The sequence below is a fragment of the Neoarius graeffei genome, chromosome 15 (assembly GCF_027579695.1).
Source record: "Neoarius graeffei isolate fNeoGra1 chromosome 15, fNeoGra1.pri, whole genome shotgun sequence".
Classification (NCBI taxonomy): Eukaryota; Metazoa; Chordata; class Actinopteri; order Siluriformes; family Ariidae; genus Neoarius; species Neoarius graeffei.
Window position 1 is genome coordinate 17278497 of NC_083583.1, and position 18886 is coordinate 17297382.

At 43.2% G+C, this 18886-nt stretch overlaps 1 pseudogene; it reads right to left on the reverse strand.

The window, feature by feature from the left end:
* Nucleotides 1-16017: 16017 nt before the first annotated feature.
* LOC132899795 (uncharacterized) lies at nucleotides 16018-18516 on the reverse strand (annotated as a pseudogene).
* Between the last annotated feature and the right edge of the window lie 370 nt (nucleotides 18517-18886).

Below are 18886 nucleotides of genomic sequence, written 5' to 3' on the forward strand. Positions count from 1 at the left end.
CACGTATTCAATCTAGATCGTATCTGGTCCGGTGCTGTGTAAACATTGAGATACGCGAATACGCTGTGCTGAGCTCTAGCTGGCGTCCTCATTGGACAACGTCACTGTGACATCCACCTTCCTGATTCGCTGGCGTTGGTCATGTGACGCGACTGCTGAAAAACGACGCGGACTTCCCCCTTGTATCACCTTTCATTAAAGAGTATAAAAGTATGAAAATACTGCAAATACTGATGCAAATACTGCCCATTGTGTAGTTATGATTGTCTTTAGGCTTGCCATCCTTCCACTTGCAAGTAGTAAGTGATATGCGCTGGGATCACACACACAGCGGCTCAGTCCCGAATCGTGGCTTGTGCACTTCACTCGCGCGCTGTGTGAGCTGCGCAGGGCCGGAGTGCACACCCTCCAGAGGGCACTCGCTGTTCAGGGCGGAGTGATTTGGAGCGCAGGATGCCTGCGGAGCCGAGCGTATCCGTGTATTGGTGTTGCTGTGTGCACAGCTAACGGTTTTAGTGTAAACGCGAATCGTTTTAAGAACGTTAATCTGATGATCCGCTGATTCGACGTAATGTAAACGTAGCCTTAGGTGGTCTCAGAGCAATTAATTTGGTCCATTGCTGTGTTCAGGCCTGCACAAAAGATTTCAATGATTCAAATGGTCAAATCTGTAATACTGCAACCCAGTACCTGCTCTATTAGCATGAGAACAAATGCATGATCACACTACAGGTTCAATGTGCTGTGTTGCAGTTCAACAGAGAAGTGATGCTTCAACCTGTTTCTGACACCTCATCTCAAAAGTGCTGTGTTAAAATCTGAGAAACCATCAGTACAAAGAATGATGGCTGCCAGTACCAGGAATGATCTAGTGCTTTTCTAGTATGTTGTCATAAAGTGATGACTAGAAGTGACGTTGTGAGCTTCAAACCACAACACTGGATTCATTGCCGCTGCTTATCTAAACAGTGTCAAAGTATTCACTTTTACTAGTGGTGTCTGCCGCTCTTGACAGATTCCATCTGCCATTTTACAGGCTTCCAGGCTTTTAAACAGAGACCTTCTATAACCAAGGGAAGAGCAATGAAAGGAGATGTTGGTATTTGACCCAAACGTTAGACTTTTACTTTTAAGAAGGCAATGATTTAGCCACCTTGAAATCTGAGTAAGCTTCCTGAAAAGTCCTAAAAAAAAAAGCCCACACTCAAATGTCCTCTACCCAACCTTACTGTGCACATTGCTCGAGAAGACACCTTGAATGTCACTTTAGTGTCACATCACGCCATATTTTTTGCTATGCTCTGTTGAATCCAGACATAGAAGTTGCCTGGGAAGTTTTCTTTATCTATTCTTCATCTAAAGCGACGTTACATGCAGCTGACTAAGCACCTTGTACATGTGGGAGCCAGGTTATCACTGACCTCCATCTAGTCTCCTATTAAATAATATCAGTGACAAACTGACTTCTTGTCTGTGCTCTGACATGCTACGAATCATGCAGTGGTCACTCAGATGGAGGACAGTCATAAAGAGAAGCCCATGATGAAATTAGCAAATCAGCATCTGACTTCCTGAAAGAGTGTAAGGAAAGTTTTGCAATGAACTCGTTGGCCCAAAAGATGTGATATCCCCGGAAGCCTGGTTTTCACATGGTCAGTTTGTGGAGTTGATTTTAAAGGCATAGCTGGGTTTAAATAGTTGATGACAGTTAATTTTCCATGTGTTGTTAACTAACATACAGTGTCTTGCAAAAGTATTCATCCCCCTTGGTGTTTGTCCTGTTTTGTTGCATTACAAGCTGGAATTAAAATGGATTTTTGGACTGTTAGCACCATTTGATTTACACAACATGCCTAGGACTTTAAAGGTGCAAGCTGTTTTTTTTTTGTTTTTTGTTTTTTTTATTGTGACACAAACAATAATTAAAAGGAAAAAGCAGAAATCAGGAGTGTGCATAGGTATTCTCACCCCCCGGTCAATACTTTGTAGAGCCACATTTTGCTGCAAGTCTCTTGAGGTGTGTCTCTATTAGCTTAGCACATCTAGCCACTGGGATTGTTGCCCATTCCTCAAGGCAAAACTGCTCCAACTCCTTCAAGTTAGATAGGTTGCGTTGGTGTACAGCAACCTTCAAGTTATACCACAGATTCTCAATTGGATTGAGGTCTGGGCTTTGATTTGGCCATTCCAAGACATTTAAATGTTTCCCTTTAAACCACTCCAGTGTAGCTTTAGCAGTATGTTTTGGGTCATTGTCCTGCTGTAATGTGAACCTTCATCCCAGTCTCAAACCTCTGGCTGACTCAAACAGGTTTTCCTCCAGAATTGCCCTGTATTTAGTGCCATCCAGCTTTCCTTCAATTCTGACCAGCTTTCCTGTCCCTGCAGACAAAAAACATCCCCACAGCATGATGATGCCACCACCATGCTTCAATGTAGGATTGGTGTTCTCAGGGTGTTGGGTTTGTGCCACACATGGCATTTCCCATGATGGCCAAAAAGATCAATTTTAGTCTCATCTGACCAGAGGATCTTCTTCCATGTGTTCGGGGAGTCTGCCACATGCTGTTGGGCAAACTCCTAACGTGTTTTCTTAGTTTTTTTCTTTAAGCAATGGCTTTTTTCTGGCCACTCTTCCATAAAGCCCCGCTCTGTGTAGTGTACAGCTTAAAGTGGTCCTATGGACAGATGCTCCCATCTCCGCTGTGGATCTTTGCAGCTCCTACAGTGTTATCATTGGTGTCTTTCTTGCATCTCTGATTAATGCACTCCTTGTCTGGTCTGTGAATTTTGGTTTGTAGTGGTGACATATTTTTTCCATTTTGCTATAATGGATTTAATGGTGTTCCCGGGGATATTCAAAGTTTGGGATATTTTTTGTAACCCAACCCTGATCTATACTTCTCCACAACTTTGTCTCTGGCCTGTTTGGAGTGCTCCTTGGTTTTCATGTTGCTTGCTTAGTAGTGTTGCAGAGTCAGGGTCCTTCCAGAACAGGTTGATTTATACAGACATCATGTGACAGATCATGTGACACTTTGATTGGATACAGGTGGATCTTAATCAACTAATTGTGTTACTTATGAAGTGAATTGGTTGGACCAGCTCTAATTTAGGGGTTTCACACAAAAGGGGGTGAATACCTATGCACACTCCAGATTTCTGATTTTTCATCTTAATTATTGTTTGTGTCACAATTAAAAAAAAATTTACCTTTTAAGTTGTAGGCATGCTGTGTAAATCAAATGGTGCTAACCCCCCAAAAAAAATCAGTTTTAATTCCAGCTTGTAATGCAACAAAACAGGACAAACACAAAGGGGGATGAATACTTTTGCAACACACTGTACATACATCGTCATTGATTACATACATGTCAAATTTCATTGTGTCACTCATAGTCTTCATGAAAATACAGGCTGGGCTATCAATTTAATAACACATAGTGATTATGCAGTGATCATAGCATTATTATTTAGCATTAATATTTATCCATCTCACACTGAGGTTAATTCCTGGCTATACAACTGGCTGATTAATGCATTTATTTGTTGGTCTTCTCGTTGGAAGCCTGGAAATGGGAACTAACCCATCATGTACATTCTCCAGAACATAGCACTGGAGAGGGCAAGCCTGAACCACCAGGGTGGTAAATGGCCATATACCATACCTTCCATGTGTGGACTGTTTGATATATATATATATATATATATATATATATATATATATATATATATATATATATATATACGTGACTTGTGTTATGTTTTGTGGGAGGCTAGTGGCAGAGAAAGTGTATTAATCGTTTTGCGGCACTGCTGCCGTTGTGTTTCTCATTTCCTCTCTTTTACTTCAATTCATACATGATCAATTGTGTGATGATTGGAGAGTAATGATGTGGAAGAGTAAATATTTACAGATTGGTAATGAGCACTTGAGGAGCACCCAGATCTCCCCCTTTGACCAACACTCCACGGCTCCTCCCTCGCAGCCATAACATACATTCCTCTGCAAATCTGGATTTCATTGATGGCAAATCCAGTTTGCAAAGGTTTTAGTTCCTGTGCTGCAATAGTTAAAGTCTGCATTCTGGTAAGGGAAGGGGTGTGGGGTGTTGGGGGGGACCTCCAGCTTGTTCATTCACACATCACCAGTTGTGGATGGACGGCTGAAGATTATTTCATCTGAGAGTTTCCATAGAATCACAGAAAAATGAATTCATGCTTCTTAATCAGTGGACATGTAGGTGAAGTCTAAAAAGACTAGGATCTTGTCCCATTGGTGCAGCCAACTATAATTTCAATGCATATCTATCACTAATAGCTTCATTCATTTAATATGATCCTTTAATAATGATAAATGCTCCAGCAATCAGCTACAATCCTTCTGAAAAGACTGTGGGATCAAACAGAGCACGACTGCCTCGTCCAGGCTGCCTGTTCCCCTTCATCTATTGCACCTCATCAGTAGATCACTCCTGGTGAAAGACGGTAGGAGCTTAGGTCCGCATCAAAAGACATTCCTCCTGCTCCTAAAAAACAGGGGTCTCTGCTTTCAGTCCTTAGGCCAAAGTGCATACATGACCTCCCCTCCTCCTGCACCTCAGCCACTCCCCCTGGTCTGCCACACAGGCCTTTCATGACTGGTCCGACTCAAAGCTTTGCAGCTTGTGAGAGGAAGTTTCCAATTTCAGCCATGCATGTGGGAAAATATGTACGTTTCTGAGAGGACCTTTTGTCTCCAGCCGTAATGGCAGCAATTGGAGTGCAGAGGTCATGAAATGCAGTGTGTCACTGACACTAAGCAGGCATATATGCGATATTTTATAAAGGGTCCCCTTTGCTGGCAGCAAGACTGCCACCATCACCTTCATGCAATATTGTAATATAATAGATTGGACATCTTGGCATATCCATAGGTTGTGAATGTTTCTGAAACCTGAGCTGAATGAAGTCCAGCAGGCTTCCTTGTCCTGGAAAAGGATGTCATTATTTCATTGCACGCCATGCCTTGCCAGTAGGGGCTGAGGAGCTGGGGGGGTTTGGGATAGTGCTTGTTGTTTTAACCCTGCAGACGAGGGGTGGCAAAACATGGTGACAAAGACCAACCTGTCCGGTTCCAGCCTAGAAAAACATGAACAGGCCTCAATGTGACGATCATAGCCTTGAGTTTGGCTCAGATCACCAAGGAACCCCAGGAGCAAAGGCAGAAATCATTTCTCCACTCGGCTGTTTTCTCTAAGCCTTGTAATCAGCTCACAAGCCCAGCAGACCCAATGTGTGAAAGAGAAAAGAAAAAAGAAAAAAGCAACCTTGTAAATTCCTTCCACACAAAAGAGATGGGGGAAAGGTGCTCTTATTTTGAAATAGTATCGGGAAGTCTTTCAGGCTGAACAGAAATAAAAGTGTTATGGCACACAAAATAGCTCAGATCCCTGGCAGCATTTTAACTCTACAGTAAAAACTGAAGACCATTAACATACATAGACGCTTATTTAGTCCTTGATTCCTGTGAATAAGGTTCCCCCCAAGAGTTGAGACCCAACAAGAGGAGGCTGCAGTCCCCCCACTCAGCCCTGGTCGAGCCCCTGTCGGGTTAACCCCATGATTAAAGGGCCCATTTCCCGTTGCAAGGCTCAGGGGACACAATGCGAGGGCCTGGAGAGCCCTGCCACAAAAGAGGCCAAATCTTCCCACAACCCCGGCATGTCTCTCACTGCCAGGATTTCACAAAATGTATCACCATATCAAAAGTGCATTCTACCTGACCCCGTTCCCCAAGACTGCGACCCCATGCTTTAATGGCTGCACCAAGACAAATGGTCACTACATGCCCTGTCCAAGCAGCCTTTTGTCCACTTTGGAGTCCCATCATTCCTGGCCTGTCAGGTAAGTTACTGCACAGGATTCCCTTTCTCACTATTTTTGTAGAACATGTCAATAAAAGGTAAAAAAGAAAGAAAGAAAGAAAGAAAGAAAGAAAGAAAGAAAGAAAGAAAGAAAGAAAGAAAGAAAGAAAGAAAGAAAAAGCTTATTTACTAGAAACCTTTTGTGCTGTGACTTGGATCTTTATTGGATTATCAGACTACTGTAACTAAAAGATATTCTGCATCTTTGGGTGTATGATACAGTGTCCCATTAAATACATTAACAAACCAAAAACACAATTGTCAATTAAAAAACATCACAATCAATTCAAAAAGACAACTGCAATTTTGGAAACACAACAACAAAACCAAAAATACAACAAAAGCAAAACACAACAAAACCAAAAGCTCAACAGCAAAACCAGACACAACAACAAACAAACACAGCAAAACCAAAACACCACAATAAAACCTCAACAGCAAAACCAAAGACACAACAACAAAACAAAAAACACAACAAAAGCAAAATACCAAAAAAACTCAACAACAAAATCAGACACAGCAACAAAACAAATAAACACAACAAAACAAAAAATTCAACAGCATAACCAAAGACACAACAACAAAACAAAGAAACACAAAACCAAAACACCACAAAAAAACTCAACATCATAACCAAAGGCACAACAACAAAACAAATAAACACAACAAAACCAAAACACCACATAACAAAAAAATTCAACAGCAAAACCAGACACAACAACAAAACAAAAAAACACAAAACCAAAACACCACAAAAAACTCAACAGCATAACCAAAACACCACAAAACAACAACAAAAAAAACTCAACAGCAAAACCAAAGACACAACAGCAAAACAAATAAACACTAAGCCAAAATACCACAAAACAAAAAACTCAACAGCAAAACCAAAGATACAACAAAACAAATAAACACAACAAACCAAAAATACAAACGCAAAACCTAAAACAAAAAAGCAAAACAGAAAACTAAACAGCAAAACAAAAAAACAGTTTTATTATTTTTATTTTATTCTTATTTTATTTTTTGTTTGTTTATTTTGCTGTTGTGGTTTTGGTTTTGTTACTGAATTTTTGAATATGATCATCAAAATAAACTAGCCATTGCTATGACTTTTCTAACTTTAGCTGTTCTTGTATTTATTGTGGTTAGCAGTACACTTTCTTCCCATGTACTAAGAATATTTGCAAAAAGGCTTATGCCAAGCACCATTTTACAGTTTTCTTCATGATGCATGGGCGAATTTTTCACACTGGTTTCAGTGTATTTCTTTTACCCCCAATGGTAGTGGTATTGAGGGTTTGCTCAAGCATTCCAGCTCCCTTTGGTGACCTCCCTGCCTGCTGATTGAGCTCAAACAAGAGATATTCTCATCCAATGTCATGGCCAATATCAATATCTTACATTTACACACACAAAAAATCATGATTCACGTGACATACTCGACATGGAAATGATCAATCTTGGGAATAAGGAGGTCATCCAGACTGTTGCTACCTGAGCTGCTTGACACAGCATGGCCCCCTAGAGGAGGATCTTTCACTCCTCACATCATCCCCCACTCTTCCCTTAACCCCTGATGGCTAGACAGAACCATGTGTATCTCATATCTCCCACCTCCATCCTGCAATTTCACATGAGCTCATTGCCCGTCTGTTGCCTATCTGGAAGTCAAAGAGTCCACCCAAGTTGTCAAGTGCTTTCTACTGGGCTTTGGAAATTAAATATAAAAATCAATCAGGTCCCAGTTAAGATCCTTTTAAATGTTAGAAGGAGTGTTTGCATGATCTTGGTGCTGTGATGATTTTGTGAAACCAAAACAAGCAATATTTTTCTGTTCTTATGCTTCAACAACAAATTAACCTTTCAAACCTCAAAAACGATCAATTCAATTGTACTGTTTGTGCTCTGTCATAGCTGTGAACAAGTTCATAAAAATAAATAAATAAAAAACCCTGACATCTAAATGCAATGTTATGTTGTCAATTGAGGTATTTCACCCACGTGACCAAGTCATGTGATGCTGCCATTTTGGACGGCACGGCTCGAATCGGTTTGAATGTGAGGAAGGCGACAAACAAAAAACATAAAAGAAAAAGGAGCGAGATGCAGAAAACACCTTCACTATCCAGCGACGTAGGGCATTTACAGGTCGAGCAGAGGGAGAGGTATTTGCAAAAATTGAGGTTAGCAGGCTTAGAGAACGACGTTTACCTGCTTCCACCAGGATTGTTCACTGACGTACGGAAGTACACGAAGCCCTCGTCTTTACCTGACTTCGGCCCACATGATCTGTATACCTATGTCGTTAAAAACCCATCGCCATACACAGGTATTGATCTACAAATATTTTCTGTCAGGCTGGGTAACATGCCTACATCAGCGGGTCGTCCCTGGAGCCGGTGGTCGCCATCTTATTACAGCTAAGGTTTGTTCACATTTTCATTTACTTTCGGTCCTCAGGATAAACAAAATGTTATTAAATGTCATTGAAATAACTTCTTAGTCTGTTGAGACATGGCCCGTTATAAATTTGCTGTTACCAGACAATGACCAAGAACTGTATTATTAGGGTCGGTGTAGTTGTAGCAGTGTATTAGCAACTAGCTGTTAGCACTAGCTAATGTCAACAACATCATAGCTGGTATGTTACTGTAGCAATGTTTATGTTCAGTCATTTGGATGACTGTTAAAACCTTTCAGTCTCAAGTTTTTCCTTTACTGGATTTACTAGTTTACTGAGCTAGCGCGCTCGGGCAAGCTGGGAGCTAGCGCGAGCTAGCCTGCCGGCGGCCGGCGCGTGCTAGCTCAGTAAACTAGTAAATCCAGTAAAGGAAAAACTTGAGACTGAAAGGTTTTAACAGTCATCCAAATGACTGAACGTAAACATTGCTACAGTAACATACCAGCTACTGTTGTTGACATTAGCTAGCTTGACGTTCAAAATGGTGGACACCGGGGCGTCACGTGACCCTGTGACGTCAGGTGAAATACCTCAATAGAGTTAGTTCCCTGCTTTAAAATGTGAAGACATGCTAGCTGGCTAAATGCCCATTTATAGACTGGGTTAGCAAGCTAAGCTGTTCTCTCTCTCTCTCTCTCTCTCTCTCTCATTTTCTCACATGAGTGCTGTGAAAAAAACAGGCTTGGTTATCTAACTAATGCATATTTTAACATTGATACAGCACCAACATTAGCATTTGTGATTTTTGACCTGGTGTAGTTATTTTTTTTTTTAGCTAAAGCCACAAATAAAACTCAGTATGTAGAAATTCAGTAAAGAAAAAAAAACATGAAACATGCTCAAGTATTTGTGGTAAGATTCTGATTTTTTTTTCTTTCTGCCTGTTCAATTAGTATTAAGATTATTATTTTTTGTTAGCAATGTCAACACCTCTGCATTAAAGCTAGACGGCCTTTCGATTTCATAAAATCGGTGAACTTTAGTTCCCTCTGAAATGTGGTCATTGTGACATGTTTATTTCTGTAATATCTCACAAAATATCAGGCCATTCTGTGGCTGGGAAGTTATTTAATTTGAGGAGATTCCCGAGCAAATAATATGCATGAAATCACTCGCTTTGTGCAGTCAAGCAGACGGAAGAAGTCCATGTGTGCATGCGCAGGTTTACCTTTGACCATGTACTGACAGTTACATCATTCTGTCACTAAACGAACAGCTGATCACACCGAGGTGCTCACTCGCCACCGATATTTATTAGTTTGGTCCTGCTTTTCCTTTCCTTAACAACATAACGTCTTTTTTTCTCGCTTTCTGTTACTGTAGTTGGTCTTTCACATTTCATTCGCACACTCATATCCTCCATTTTTTTCTTCTGTTTCAAATTTGTATCCCACAATGCCTTGCGCGAATGGGGAAAGCCCACCACGTGATGCATGACGTAGTATCTTGAATTGGGTCATAGTGAAGCAGGAAAAAATAGCGGAGAATTTAGGGCCACTTGGCCCTAAATTCATTAATTGTTCTATTTAAAAAAACTAATAAAATTGGAAGACTGTGATTCAAATTCAGTAGCTATTGGTCCACGAAACAAAAATAATTGGGTGTCAGGGAAAATCTTTTTATGATCTACACCTGAAAAATCTGAAAGGCAGTCTACCTTTAAAGTGCTTGTCTAACGAAAATGACATCATCAAATCCTGGGTTTTCTGTGTATGATATGTTCAAATAGATTGTAAAGTTCACCAATAAATAAAAATTTGGTTTGAGAAAGAATTTTTTTGCGTCTTAATTCTGTTCCAAAAATCACTAAAAGCTTGTCTGCCATTACACCGCAGCTATTTATTGGTCAGTGGCGCTGCATGTGTGACGTTATATGCACCACTGCCTTCTTTTGTAAAGCTCTCGACACAACTTTACAACAACAAAGACAAAAAAGTGACTCAGAGTAAGCATGTTTTGGTTTGCTTTTAGATCAGTAATTGTCTGTTGTCTATCTAAGTATTATATTTGGTCACATAGAAACTACCTTAGAATATTATTGAAGGACAACTAATAAATTCAAGCAACAGGCTAAACACAGGCGGCACGGTGGTGTAGTGGTTAGCGCTGTCGCCTCATAGCAAGAAGGTCCAGGTTCGAGCCCCGTGGCCGGCAAGGGCCTTTCTGTGCGGAGTTTGCATGTTGTCTGCGTGGGTTTCCTCCGGGTGCTCCGGTTTCCCCCACAGTCCAAAGACATGCAGGTTAGGCTAACTGGTGACTCTAAATTGACCGTGAGTGTGAATGGTTGTCTGTGTCTATGTGTCAGCCCTGTGATGACCTGGCGACTTGTCCAGGGTGTACCCCGCCTTTCGCCCGTAGTCAGCTGGGATAGGCTCCAGCTGGCCCGCGACCCTGTAGAACAGGATAAAGCGGCTACAGATAATGAGATGAGATGAGGCTAAACACAAGCTTGACCCTTACTGTGCGGCGGCGCTTCTGACTTTTCTTTCTAGATTGTAGGAACTGCTCCGCGTACCAGACGTCGGTCAAATCCTTCTATGTGAATTTGTCTCAAAAATTTATCTTTTTCAAAATGTATAGAACAGGCACCAAACCGTCCTGTCAGCTTGAAGTGACCTCTCTTTGTCCGTACAAATCGAACACATTCATTCTGTAAGTGTCCTGCCGACTTTGGGTTATAATGGATCAAAATTCCACTTTTTTTTTATCAGCTACACTTGAACAGTCTTGAACGACACACCTCTTAGGAGGCATCACCAAAAGTTGAAAGTACTTCCTGCGCCATATGGCACATAGCAGTGGCGTCTGGTAGTCTTTCAAACAGGGGAGGCTGGTCGGTTACGATATTTCCAGATTTTAAAAGAAAAAAGAAAAAACACATCAATTTTGCCCATACTCTTGCCTCTGATCTGGCTGATTGTTGGCAGGGTCACAAACTGTGAAATAACAGGTTCTTTTGGCCCATTAGCCTATTGTCCAATATACATGATGGTGGTGTTGGGGGGGTATATTTTAACATTTTATATTTTAAAATTGTGGCATGTTGTTTAAAAATTGATCATTATTGAAAGCAGCTCTTTGTCTGGAACCTCAGCAATAACAGCAGTGTGTTCTGGAATAGGCACAAGCACTGACCTTGGGGAGCCAAACATAGAGCTGGGTGCCACACATTTCATTCGATGACACTTTCCCTATATTTTACTTATTTTGACTGAGAAATGTTTTATTGACAATTCTGATAACCCTTCACTTTTAATCCAGGTCTGTAGTGTGAAATGTTCTCGGCTGTGTTTTTGTTTAAAAATGTTTTCCAAATTGTAGCTGTGTTTAATTCATATCCAGAAAAATATATATTCCAATATAATATACTCAGCATAAACATTTTAAATAGATTCTATATTTTTGGTCCATCCATGACATATTACTAAAGTAGCCTATTTACTGTTGTTGATGTGGGTCACTTGCTGTTAGCCAATTCACTTTCTCGTACCAGGAGAGCTGAAAGGAACGAGTATTATTCCCTACCTTTTTCACCAAGTCAATTTGAGGTGTTGGTCTACCCTGCTCTTTAATTTTTTCCTCGAAAGGAAGACTGGCAAATGGCTTCGCCAAAATTAAATCAACAATGCTTGGCATCCATGCGCAGCTTTCTTGCTAGCTGACTAGCCCCCTCAAGTTCAAGTTCAGTCACTCAAATAAACAAAATTTCTGGAACTAAGATAGCAAACTTGACAACACTATATTTACACTTTATTTACAATGAAAATATATACAAACTAAAAAAGCTGGTAGAAACCGTATGTAATGAATGAAATCAAAATGTAAGCCGATCTCTTACAATACACCACAGCACTTGTGAATCCGCATGGGACTGAACTGAAATTCACCGCTGCCTGTCTATATTTGAAACGAGCTGTCAATCAAAGAAAATATCCGGCCGTTTTCACCAATCATCAGTCTCCTCACAGAAAGCTTTGCCATGTCCCTCCCACTGTGAGGCTGGGAGTCCGTGGGGCGGGCGTTTTCACAGTATTTGTCCAATAACCGTCTTGCATTTTGATATTGAAAAGCGCATAGCTCCCAAATGCCACTGAAGTCCACTGAGGCTGGGAGTCTGTGGGGCGGGCGTTTTCGCAGTATTTGTCCAATAATCGTCTTGCATTTTGATATTGAAAAGCACATAGCTCCCAAATGCCATTGAAGTGCACTGAGGCTGGGCTGCATCGCGTTGTCACGAGGGGGAAAAACTCACGCACACATTAGGCGAACTGGGGAAAGTTATAACGGAATGATTTCGCACTGTAGTTGGGTTGAGCAAATATATTTCTATGATTTGGATCTGAAATAGCAATGTTATAAGGTCGGCTATAACATAAGCCTAGCGCAATTCATCCTACACGATGTTCGTCATTTTTAGAGGAGGCTGAGCCTCCCTCGTTGTCTTAGAGCAATCGCCCATGGCGCATAGGGTGGCGCCAATCTCTGTTTCTGTAGCCCTCGGCCTCTAGCCTATTACATAGCTAGGGTTACAGTGGGGGGCTAGTCCTCTGATAACCATGCAAGTTTGACTGTCCACTTGCATCTGTATTGCAGAGTGCCTTGCCAGACGGCAGTAGGTACCATTTTTATGATGGTCTTTGATATGACTCGACTGCGAGTAGTACTCGCAATCTCCTGATCGAGAGGCAGATTACACTAACTACTAGGCCAACTCGCAGTTCTTAGGAGGCATGCTTTGGTTTTAATTTTGTATTGAAATAAAAAAAATCGTTAAAAACGTGCTACATTTTGCAAAGCAGATGAAGCCACTTCATCTGACGTCATTTCCTTTGAATTAACAGTAACTTACCAGGAACACATTTGTATAATGGCAGACTCAAAGAGCCAAACTTTATTGGCTAAATAGAACATGTTCCTGGTCTCATATTAAAATACAATTTCGACAGTAAACTATTTAACATGTCTATTTTTATAAGGTATAATTTCCAGGGGTGATGTCATTTTCATAAGACTAGCATTTTAACATGAATGACATATAGTTTTGGGTTAAGAAAACATCCATCCATCCATTATCTTTAGCTGCTTATCCTGTACAGGGTCACAGGCAAGCTGGAGCCTATCCCAGCTGACTATGGGCGAGAGGCAGGGTACACCCTGGACAAGTTGCCAGGTCATTGCAGGGCTGACACATATGCCCCTTTTCCACCAAAGCAGTTCCAGGGCTGGTTTGGGGCCAGTGCTTAGTTTGGAACCGGGTTTTCTGTTTCCACTGACAAAGAACTGGCTCTGGGGCCAGAAAAAACGGTTCCAGGCTAGCACCAACTCTTTGCTGGGCCAGAGGAAAGAACCGCTTACGTCAGCTGGGGGGGGGTGTTAAGACCAACAACAATAGCAAGACTGCGAAAGGTCGCCATTTTTAAGCGACAAGAAGCAGCAGCTGTACAAACGCAAAGTCATCCATTATTGTTGTTGTTGCTGCTTCTTCTTCTCCGTGTTGTTGTTGCTTCGATGTTCGTGCCAAGGTTTATGCAAACACAGCGACGTAACTGACGTATAGACCCCTTCGCATGTTTGTAAACAAACCGACCGTTGCCAGGATGCGCACGCAACCTGGACCCAGAAACAATGGCGCTGCCCATAGACTGACATTATGAACTGTCAGATTATGCCAAACAATTGTCGTTACAAGATCGAGAATGCTACATAAATAAGTTAACTCTAACAAGTGGACATCGCCTACTGGATCCGTATTTAATTAAAGAGTGGACGGATGATGTTAGTAAGTTCCCTGGTATACAATGGCCAGATATATACTCATACCTTATTGACAAGACTTCAGTGTATACCCACGAAAAACTTCGGGCCTACAAGTCTTTAGACGCATATGATTATGTTATGTGCGGGCATGTACAACTTGATTAACAATGGGACATTCATATTCATTTTGTTTTAATCAAATTATGCCAGTGATGTGATGGCAATGTGGCTTTAGCTACAACAGCAAATACCAACACTAAACAGCAATTTGCAGGAGGTAATGGCATGAAAGGAATGATAGTGCAAAGAGTGCAGCTAAGAGAAATCAGAGCTGCGTAAAAAGCGAGAGGCAGAGACCAGAAATGAAACTGAACAGGGCGGGAGCTAGGTTAGAGCAGTCAATGTAAGTTGGCATTTAGAGTGAGGGCACACAATTTTACCTTTCCATCCTTGCCTTAAAATTGTGATTTTCGGCATACACAAATAATGATGGCACAAAATCTGGACTGCTTGAGTCAAGCGAGACCTCTCCTACAAACAAAATTGCATGCAAAGCTAAGGCTACGTTTACATTAGACCGTATCTGTCTCGTTTTCTTCGCGGATGCACTGTCCGTTTACATTAAACCGCCTGGAAACGCCGGGAAACGGGAATCCGCCAGCGTCCACGTATTCAATCCAGATTGTGTCAGCTCCGGTGCTGTGTAAACATTCAGAATACGCGGATACGCTGTGCTGAGCTCTAGCTGGCTTCTCATTGGACAACGTCACTGTGACATCCACCTTCCTGATTCGCTGGCATTGGTCATGTGACGCGACTGCTGAAAAACGGTGCGGACTTCCGCCTTGTATCACCTTTCATTAAAGAGTATAAAAGTATGAAAATACTGCAAATACTGATGCAAATACTGCCCATTGTGTAGTTATGATTGTCTTTAGGCTTGCCATCCTTCCACTTGCAAGTGGTAAGTGATGTGCGCTGGGATCACACACACAGCGGCTCAGTCCCGAATCACAGCTTGTTCACTTCACTCGCGTGCTCTGTGAGCTGCGCAAGGCCGGAGTGCGCACCCTCCAGAGGGCACTCGCTGTTCAGGGCGGAGTGATTTGGAGCGCAGGATGCCTGCGGAGCCGAGCGTATCCGTGTATTGGTATTGTTGTGTGCACGCAAATCGTGTATTGGTGTTGCTGTGTGCACACTAATCGTTTTAAAAACGTTAATCTGATGATCCACTGATACGGTCTAATGTAAACATGGGCTAAGTTAACATGCTAACAATATTCATTACATTGTGTAACTATGACCCAGCTAATCAGACAAACGTTACCAAAGTATTTTGCTACATCAATAAACGAAGACTAGAAAGAATAAAAAAGAAAGATTTAATAAATAGCCTGATCTTACCTGTGATGAAGTGGGCGCTGCAAACCTGCGCATTTTTGATAGTGCTTTCATCCCAGTCTACACGTTTGATGGCTTGTAGCCATAGATGTTGGCAATTTTTTTGGAATGGGTGAGATCCTGCTGGAATTCTGAACATTTTAACCCCATCACTGCTACGATTCTGACACCCAAAAACACAACAACTAGGCATTTCTGAGTCTTTTTTGGGTCCAGGCTGCGCGCGCAATTTCCGCTTACGTATGAATGATGTTTACTGCGAAGGGGTCTATACAGCGACGTAACTGACATATACAGCGACATAATGATGTGGCTCCCCTTAGCATCCCAAGCTATGGAAAAGCAAACTGGTTCTCAGCTGGCTCGCAAGTTGAACGAGTTGTGAACCAGCACCAGCACTGGCCCAAAACCAGCCCTGGAACTGATTTGGTGGAAAAGGGGTATTAGAGACAAACAACCATTCACACTCACATTGACTTACTTACTTACTTAAGCCCATTGCCCGGTGGAGCATAGGCCATCAACGACGCTTCGCCATCTGACTCGCCTCTGGGCTGTCCTTCCCGCGCCTGTCCAGTTGGTTCCCATCCTCTGCAGTTCTGCATCAGTGTCGTGCCTCCAGCTGTTCCTGGGCCGGCCCCTCTTCCTCTTCCCTTGAGGGTTCCAGGTTAAGGCTTGGCATGTGATGCTGGATGCTGGCTTCCTAAGGGTGTGTCCAATCCAGCCCCACTTCCTCCTCAGCATCTGGCTGGAAACTGCCTCCTGACCCGCTCTCTGCCACAGCTCCTCGTTCGTGATTTTCTCTGGCCACCTGATGTTGAAGATGCGCCTCAGACATGTGTTGATGAAGGTCTGGATCTTCTGTTGTGTCGCCTTGGTCATCCTCCATGTCTCAGAGCCATAGAGCAGTATTGACTTGACATTGGAGTTGAAGATACGCATCTTTGTGGCCTTGCTGATCACCTTTGATGCCCAGATGTTCAACATAATGAAGGCTGCTCTTGCCTTTCCAATCCTGGCAGTCACGTCACGGTCTGTGCCTCCCTGCCTGTCCACCACGCTCCCCAGGTAGACAAATGACTCTGTCTCCTTGACTGGCTCCCCATCAACAGTGACTGGTGTATTGGCCGTCGTGTTGATCTTCATCAACTCAGTTTTCCTGCTGTTGATCTTGAGCCCTGTCCCTGCTGATGTTTCTGCTACGCGCGTGGTCTTGCCCTGCATCTGTCTGTGGTTGTGCGACAGGAGCGCCAGGTCGTCAGCAAAGTCCAAATCATCCAGCTGCGACCAGAGTGTCCACTGTATTCCATTGTTCCTGCCTGTTGTTGTGATCCTCATGATCCAATCAATGACCAGGAGGAAAAGGAATGGAGAAAGTAGGCACCTCTGTCGTACTCCGGTTCAAACCTCAAAACTTGCTGACAGTTGACCTGCATGTGCCACTCTGCAGGTCATGCCTTGGTATGTGCACTGGATGAGTGAGATCAGCTTCCTGGGGACTCCATAATGCTGCAGTAGCTTCCACAGCGTCTCTCTGTCCAAGCTGTCAAATGCCTTCTCATAGTCTATGAAGTTGATGTAGAGGGGGGAATTCCACTCCAGGGACTGCTCCACGATGATGCGCAGGCTGGCGATCTGGTCCGTACAGGATCTGTTGCTGCAAAATCCTGCCTGTTCGTCCCGGAGCTTGGTATCCACTACCTCCTTCATCCTCTCCAACAGCACTCTGTTCAGGACCTTGCCAGGGACAGATAGGAGCATGATTCCCCTATAGTTGCTGCATTCAGTCAGGTCCCCTTTCTTCGGCAACTTGATGAGAATTCCCTCCTTCCAGTCATTTGGGATCTTCTCCTCTTCCCAGATCTTGCCAAAGAGGTCATACAGCATGTTGACCGCTGTGTCCAGGTCCACTTTGATGGCTTCTGGTGGAATCTCATCCGGTCCTGCTGCCTTCCCATTTTTGAGCGACTTGATGGCCTTCTTGATCTCTGCCTTGGAAGGTTTCTCGCAGTTGATTGGTAGCTCTGCCTCTATGGGTGGGATGTCTGGTGGTGCTTCTGGTGCTGGTTGATTAAGCAGTTCCTTGAAGTGCTCCACCCATCTCCTCAGCTGTTCCTCTGTTGCTGTGAGGAGGTTCCCACTCTTGTCCTTCACTGGCTTGTCCATCTGCTGGAATTTGCCTGCAAGTTTCTTTGTCACCATGTACAGGTCTTTCATGTTTCCTTGTCCAGCTGCTTCTTCCCCTTGCTTGGCCAGGTCATCAATATAGTCCTTCTTGTCCTTCTTCACACTGTTTTTGACTTCCTTTTCTGCTGCCGTGTACTCTTCTTGTGCTTTTGCCTTTGCTGCTCTCATCTTGCTCGTGTTGAGCACTGCTTTCCTTGCTTTCCTCGCTTCTATCTTCTTCAAGGTGGCTTCAGAAATCCACTCCTTGTGCTGCACTTTCTTCTTTCCCAGCACTTCTTCACAAGTGTCATGCCAAGCTTTCTTCGCGTGCTCCCACTGACTCTCTATGTCCACCTCTCCCTCCTCAACAAGTTCCTGCAATGGCTGGAACTGGTTCTGAAGGCTGATCTGGAATGCCGTCTGCATCTCCTTGGGTCTAAGAAGTCCCACGTTGTACTTGGTGCGCGTGTTGGTAGTTGTGTGAAACTTCTTGAGTCTGAGCCTAGCTGTCATCAGGAGCAGGTGGTGATCAGATGATACATCGGCGCCTCGCATCACCCATATGTCCTGGCAGGATCTCCTGAACTTCCTACTGATACACATGTGGTCGATCTGGTTTTCCGTGATGTGGTCTGGAGACCTCCATGTGGCCAGGTGAATTCGCTTGTGTGGAAAGATGCTTCCTCCAATCACCAACTCGTTCAAGAAACACAGGTCTGCAAAGCGCTCGCCATTTTCATTCATCTGTCCAAGTCCATGAATGCCCATGACGCCCTCATATCCTGTGTTATCTGCTCCAATCTTGGCGTTGAAGTCACCCATGAGGATTGTGATGTCTTTAGCTCCCCTTCTGTCCAGCACTGCTTGAAGCTGGTAATAAAAGTCATCCTTTATCTCCTCTTCAGCTTCGTTTGTAGGAGCATAGCACTGGATGACATACATTCTGATCCGCTTCTTCTTGGTCGCAAAAGTTCCTGTGATGATGCGTGAGTTGACTGGTTCCCAACTGATGAGTGCCCTCCGAGCTTACGGACTCATCATCAACGCCACTCCCTCAGAGTGGGGGGCGTCAGCTTCCGCGTGTCCTGCGTACAGCAGTGTTTCTCCTGATGACAGTCTCAGCTGTCCTGACTGTAGCCACCTCGTCTCACTCAACCCCAACAGACAGATGTTGTAGTTCCTCATCTCCTGT